We start from the raw sequence: 6,958 nt of genomic DNA, 5'->3' as shown, positions 1-6,958 counted from the left end.
GGCCTATAGCTCCTTGTTTTCACGTAAAGTTAGCAACTTTACGTAAGAGGCATGACCTAGAAGGATGGATCTATAGTTTGGAGCCCCTGCATGGCTCAAAAAGGGTATATATGGATGAAGGACTGAAGAGACACGATGAGTCGAATGGGTGGGCTCGGCGAGTCATATGATGATGAGATTGGACTCGACGAGTTGGAAGAACAACTCGACGAGTCTGATGAAGATTGTCGCGGACTCGGTGAGTCTGTTCTTGGACTCGGCGAGTTACAACGCAGAACCCCAACCTCTTTTGGTTAAGACTCAGAGCAGTGAGTTGAGTGGTGACTCAGTGAGTTGGACATGATAGGACTTGGAGATTGTTAGACTCGACGAGTAATGGGGTGACTCGGCGAGTTGAGTTGTGATATGAGAGTTTTCTAAGTTTAAGAACTCGACGAGTCAGTGGGTTGACTTGGTGAGTAGAGTCAATCAGGAAGGTTGACTTAAGCCAGGACTTTGACTTTGACCAATTTGACCTTCAAGTATTATGGTAATTTGGAGTTGGAGCCAGTGCTTCGGGATTTTTCTTTTGTGATTCGGTTCGGCAGTTTCAGGTGAGTTATCCTCACTATATCAATAGGGTCTAAGGTACCAAGGCTGACCCTTTATCGGATGGGAATCCGAGTAATTTGTTTTATATGTTATTGAAGATTTCCGTGCAAGGATTTTTGCATGGACTCGGTGAGTCAGCCAGAGTTTTCCCGACGTTTGGACATGCATGGACTCAACGAGTTGCAGGGAAACTCGACGAGTGAACTGGAGGATTCACAACTTCTCGAGTTATGGAAGGACTCGATGAGTCAGTAAGCTGCACTCGATGATCCGAGTCAACATGGAATGTTGACCGTTGACCTTGACTTTGACCAAGGGTTAACCAGTTTGACTTCTGCATCGGGGGGGGGGGGGGGGGATTTAGTAAATTGGAAATTTATGGAATGGATTTATGGTAAATATAGGTGGTGGAGTCTGTGGTTGTGATTCGAGAGTTTGAGCTTATGTTCTCAGTTCAACATTTGTGAGGTGAGATTTCCTCACTATACTCAAGGGTCTACGGCACCAAGGTTGGCTTTTTAGATTGTTATCCTGATATGTTATGCTAGTATGATTTGTTAGATCAGTATCCTGGTAGATTGGATGGTATATGCTATTATAATCTGTTAGATCAGTATCCTGGTAGATATGATGTTATTATGTTGCTATGATCAATTAGATCGGTTTATCTGTCTATAGACTGTTATGTGATTATTTGTTATATATGCACATGTTTGATTAGTGTTTGAGGCTTGTCTGCTTTGTAAGAAAGCCAATATACATGGGTATTCTGACCCGATGGTTGTGGGCCGTGAGTATTCCATCCCGAGGATGATTAGACTTGTAGTATGTAGGCATTCCAACTTATTGGTTGTGGGCCTGGGTTATTCCATCTTGATGATGATTGGACCCATAGTATGTTGGCATTCCAACCAGATGCTCAAGGTCCTGGGGTATTCTAACTTGATGGTTGACTGGACCCATAGTATGTTGTTTGTGATTATATCTATATCATTGTGTGTATGGGTATTTTGGGGTAACTCACTAAGCTTTGGGCTTACAATTTCAGTTTTTGGTTTAGGTACATCAGATGATCACAGGAAGACAAAGGCGTAATCGTACAGCTCTTCATATTTATGTTTATGTTTATGGGATACTCTAATATTATACTATTTTGAAAACAAGTTTTGTAATGTTTAACGATTTTGAAACGTTTTAAAAAGTTTAAATTTGGCACGATTTTTTATGGACGTTGTAACATCTGGATATCCAGGTATGGGAATTTGAGTATTTTATATTGGGGAATGAGGAGACTCGGCAAGTTGACGCCTCAACTCGTCAAGTAGGATCGCGTTTTGGGGACCAGTTTAATAAAGGGACTCGACGAGTCGGGTATTTCGAATCGCCGAGTCGGTGCTGTCAAGGAAAACCCTAATTGTCTGGGTTGTCCGGGTTTGAGACCTATTTAAAGGCCCTTATGGCCTTTAGTGGTGGCCACCTACACCTTTGAGAGACTCCTATCAAACCAGAGAGCTGAGAGAGTGAAGAAGAGCCATTTTGGAGCATTCTTGAGGTGGTTGTGCAATGGAGTAGTCATTTCCAGTAAAGGGAGGTCAAGGGGGTGTCGATTCAGAGCTTCTGAGCTTGCATCTTCACCATAGAGGTATCAAACCGTTCCCCCTTTTCTGTTTTGGGTAAGATTGGTGATTTTAGGGTTTTCTAGCTTCTTTTATGGCTTGATTTGTGGAGTATAGTGTCCCATTGAGTGTGAAGCCATAGATCTGGACCCAAAGAGGTCCAGAGAGTCCCTTCCATCATGCTTTATGCATTCTATTTGGAGTTTTGAGCTAGGGTTGTTATGTAATGAAGGGTTTCACCCAAATTAGCTTGTAGAACCTTGCATGAGTGCCCAAGGTTCGACCTTTTCATGGTTATTGGCTTTGAGGGAGTACCCAAATGAGCTTGTAGAACCTTGCATGAGTGCCCAAGGTTCGACCTTTTCATGGTTATTGGATTTGAGGGAGTCAGATATATGGTTTGGTGAAGCAGATCTGACCTCAGAAGGTCAGATGAGGGTTATCATGGGAGCAACTCACTGAGTCCATAGGCAGACTCAACAAGTCGAGTCGGGGTTTCCCCGCGATTCGTTGCCGAGTAACTCGACGAGTGGAGAGGGAACTCATCGTGTCTAAGAGGTTTATAAAGGATTTAGAGAACCCGCATGGATTCGCCGAGTCACTCTTGTGTACTCGCCGGGTTTGGTCAGTGTTGACCGTTGACTTGAGTTGTCTTATGTTGACTTTGGGAGTTTTGGTCAATAGAGGTAATAGAGGTCATGGAGGGGTAAAATGGTCTTTTACCCATTAACTAACTAGAGAGGGAAAGCATAATCACCGGTTAATTAGAGTTGGGAATTCGAGTATTAATTAGAGATATTTGCCTTATGTGTTAGGCGGTGGCGAGTCCGAGGTTCGCATGTGCAGATATTTGCTTTCTGATTGCCAGGTGAGACTTCTCACTATACTTTACCTTGAGTAGGTAACCACAGTTATGTGCCAGAGTATTTGTATGCTATGTATGTTGTACTGCATTATTGATGGGTTTTGAGCATTCTAACACTTCCTAAGTGTACATGCAACCCTAATAACCTTGGATCTATGTTTGTCTAATTATCATGCAAAGTTGAATTCCAAGGTTATATTCCTATCTAGCATACATGGGGAACAATTTTATCATAAAGTATAGATAGAATAACTTACCTTGTTGTTGTTTGTGTTCCTTGAAACCTTGTGAGCCTAGCACTCCAAGTGTGATGCCTCAAATGCTTCACACAACACCAAATGCTCTTGGAAGAACTTATGAGAGTATACGCACTTCTCAAAATCGGCCAAGCCCTCTTGTTTCTTAGTGTAGCCGATTTTAGGTGGAGAACATGTTACTTATATAGTGTTGACACATCTAGGGTTAAACCCTAATGTGTCATGACTCTTCATTTCCATGACCCATGGGTTTGTAACTCCCATGGAGCATCCATGGAGCATCCTATGGGTGGAACCCAACTTGATAGTCCATGGAGCCTTTTAGCCCACTATACAAGATATGGATGATTTACATAATCAACCCATATATTTAATTAGTTATCTTTTGATCACATAATTAATCCTAAATTAATTCTTGATCAAACTAATCAAATAATATTATTAATATATTAGAACTTATAATATATTAATAATCTCCAAGTGTTATTTCTCTCATTTAGTCTATCCAATTGCATGATGCCATGCAACCCAAATGGACCATGCCGGGTCGGGTCAAGTACATACCAGAAATAGTTATGGACTTAGACACCTTATCCAACAGTCTCCCACTTGGATAAGTCTAATAACTATTACTGCAAGTATGACTTCAGGAACCGATCGGCAATCGTAGCTCTTTACAAGGTTTCTCGAAACTGAGAAGATGATGGTACGCCATTTAAGATAAGTGATCATATAATCCTCTGTTCTAGATATCAGTCGGACAAATACATGGAACAATGTCTTACTTATTGTCCAACAATTTGTTTCCCGATTTCCGATTTGTTTGACAAAGAACTTCATTGAACACATCAATCTAGTTCTGACCGGGCCCGGTACATAGGTCAAAACAAAATCATCGAGGGGCCCAGATATCAGCTTCTAATCCAAGAAGGAACAGATAAACTTCGACTCATATGTTTGTTCTACTACTCATTGAATTACACACAAGAGCGCGATTTATAACATCGAGTTACCAATGCATTTTTCGTACAATCAATGCATAACCAACTTGTAAGTAACAAATCATATCTCTAGGTTTAAAGACTTATATGATATTACCGTCTCACGATCACTCGAGATAGAATTCCATGAAGTGATTTCAGTGAGCGTGGGTTGAGTCCAATGCTCAGAACTTATGAGCACTCATGATTGTTGTAGCCTTGTCCAAGACCTCTACAACCAAACATGACAGTCTTGATTCATACCTACTTCCGACATATGACCGACTGTGGAGGTTTGAATAATATGTTATACCAAACAAAATTATTCTGGAAGTCAAAACATGCAAAAGAAATATAGTAAACGATCGACAAGAGATAGCAACACTTTACTCATAAATAAAACACTTTTATTCATCATCAAATGTCAATTACACTTTACAAATTTCGAGGTTATCTAACTACTAAATCTAATATCATCCTTCAGCCCTATGCTCCGAGCATGCTGGAGATGCTTAACCCGAGTCAGTCCCTTCGTGAGGGGATCTGCCGGATTCTCATCTGATGATACCCTCTTTGCCACGAGGAGTCCTTCTTCGATCCGATGTCTGATGAAATGGTATTTTCTGTCGATGTGTCTGGATCTCCCGTGATCCCTTGGTTCCTTGGCTAAGGCAACAGCACTTTCACTATCACAGAAAATTTCCATTGGCTCTTTAATAGCTGGTACAACTCCAAGGTCTCCAATGAAGTTCCTCAGCAATAACGCCTCCTTTGCCGCCTCGCTAGCTGCAATATACTCTGATTCACAAGTAGAATCTGCCACTGTCTCTTGCTTGGAACTCTTCCAAGAAATTGCTCCTCCATTTAGGGTAAAGACCCAGCCCGACTGAGAGCAGAAGTTATCCCTATCAGTCTGGAAGCTAGCATCACTATACCCTACAACTCTCAAGTCATCACTCCCACCGAGGGTAAGGACCCAGTCCTTAGTCCTTCGTAGGTACTTGAGAATATTCTTTACCGCAGTCCAGTGTGCCTTGCCAGGGTTCCCCTGAAACCTGCTAACCATGCTCAGGGCAAAAGCTACATCAGGTCGAGTACACGTCATAGCATACATGATCGATCCTATAGCCGAATCATAAGGTACTCGACTCATTTGTGCTATCTCAGCCTCAGTGCTAGGGCTTTGTGTCTTACTTAGTTTGGCGTTACTCTGGATGGGCAACTCTCCTTTCTTGGAGTCTTGCATTCTGAATCTCTTCAAAACCTTCTCCAAGTAGGTACTTTAACTATGTCCAATTAGTCTTTTACTCCGATCTCTCAAGATCCTTATCCCCAAAATATAGGCAGCTTCACCAAGGTCCTTCATAGCGAAACACTTTCCAAGCCAGGACTTTACTTCCTGCAGGGTTGGAATGTCGTTTCCTATGAGTAGTATGTCATCCACATACAATACCAAAAAGCTAACTATACTCCCACTAGCCTTGACATATACACAAGATTCATCTTCACTCCTAGAAAAGCCAAATTCCTTGACCTTTTCATCAAAGCAAAGATTCCATCTGCGAGGTGCTTGCTTTAATCCATAAATGGATTTCTCAAGCTTACACACTCTATTAGGGTACTCGTTGCTGACAAAACCCTCTGGCTGACTCATGTAAACATCTTCAGCCAACTTTCCATTAAGGAAAGCGGTTTTGACATCCATTTGCCAAATTTCATAGTCATGAAATGCGGCTATGGCTAACAGAACCCGAATAGACTTAATCTTGGCTACCGGAGAAAAGGTCTCATCATAATCCACTCCAGGAATTTGAGAGAAGCCCTTTGCAACCAGTCTAGCCTTATAAGTGTGTACTTTACCATCCATGTCGGTCTTCTTCTTGAAGACCCATTTGCACCCTACAGTCTTTCGACCTGGTACATTCTCAACCAAGTTCCAAACTTGATTGTCATACATGGATTGTATCTCGCTATCCATAGCCTCTTTCCATTTAGCAGACTCGGGGCCTGCCATGGCTTCCTCGTAGCTGTTAGGGTCATCTTGACTTACTAGTGTCTCATCACTAATAAGTGTCTCACTTTCTGCAGTAATATGGAATCCATAGTAATGCTCAGGTGCACTCCTAACTCTCGTGGAACGCCTCAGAGGTACATATTTGTCAATTGGCTCAACAGGAGTTTCCTCCTTAAGTTGAGGGCTAGAGTTTGAAGTTCCTTCACCACTTGACTCTTGAATTTCTTCAAGATCAACTTGCCTCCCACTGTCTCCTTGGCTTATAAACTCTCTTTCTCGAAAGACTCCTCTTCTTGCTACAAAGACCACATTGTCACTAGGTCTGTAGAAGAGGTAACCAAAGGATTGTTGTGGGTAGCCGATGAAAATACACCTCTCGCTTCGGGGTTCGAGCTTATCATGAGTCTCGCGTCTCACGAAAGCCTCGCAACCCCAAATCTTGATGTGGTCTAGTTTAGGTACTTTACCAGTCCACATCTCGTGAGGAGTTTTGGCAACTTTCTTTGTAGGGACTAGATTAAGGATATGGGCGGCAGTCTCTAAGGCATACCCCCAGAATGAGATTGGTAGCGAAGCTCGACTCATCATGGAACGAACCATGTCCAACAAGGTTCGATTACGCCTCTCAGCCACAC

This window comes from Lactuca saligna, chromosome 3 (assembly GCF_052625555.1).
Source record: "Lactuca saligna cultivar CGN05327 chromosome 3, ASM5262555v1, whole genome shotgun sequence".
Lineage (NCBI taxonomy): Eukaryota > Viridiplantae > Streptophyta > Magnoliopsida > Asterales > Asteraceae > Lactuca > Lactuca saligna.
The sequence above is the reverse complement of the archived record's forward strand: the minus strand, read 5'-3'. Positions refer to the sequence as shown.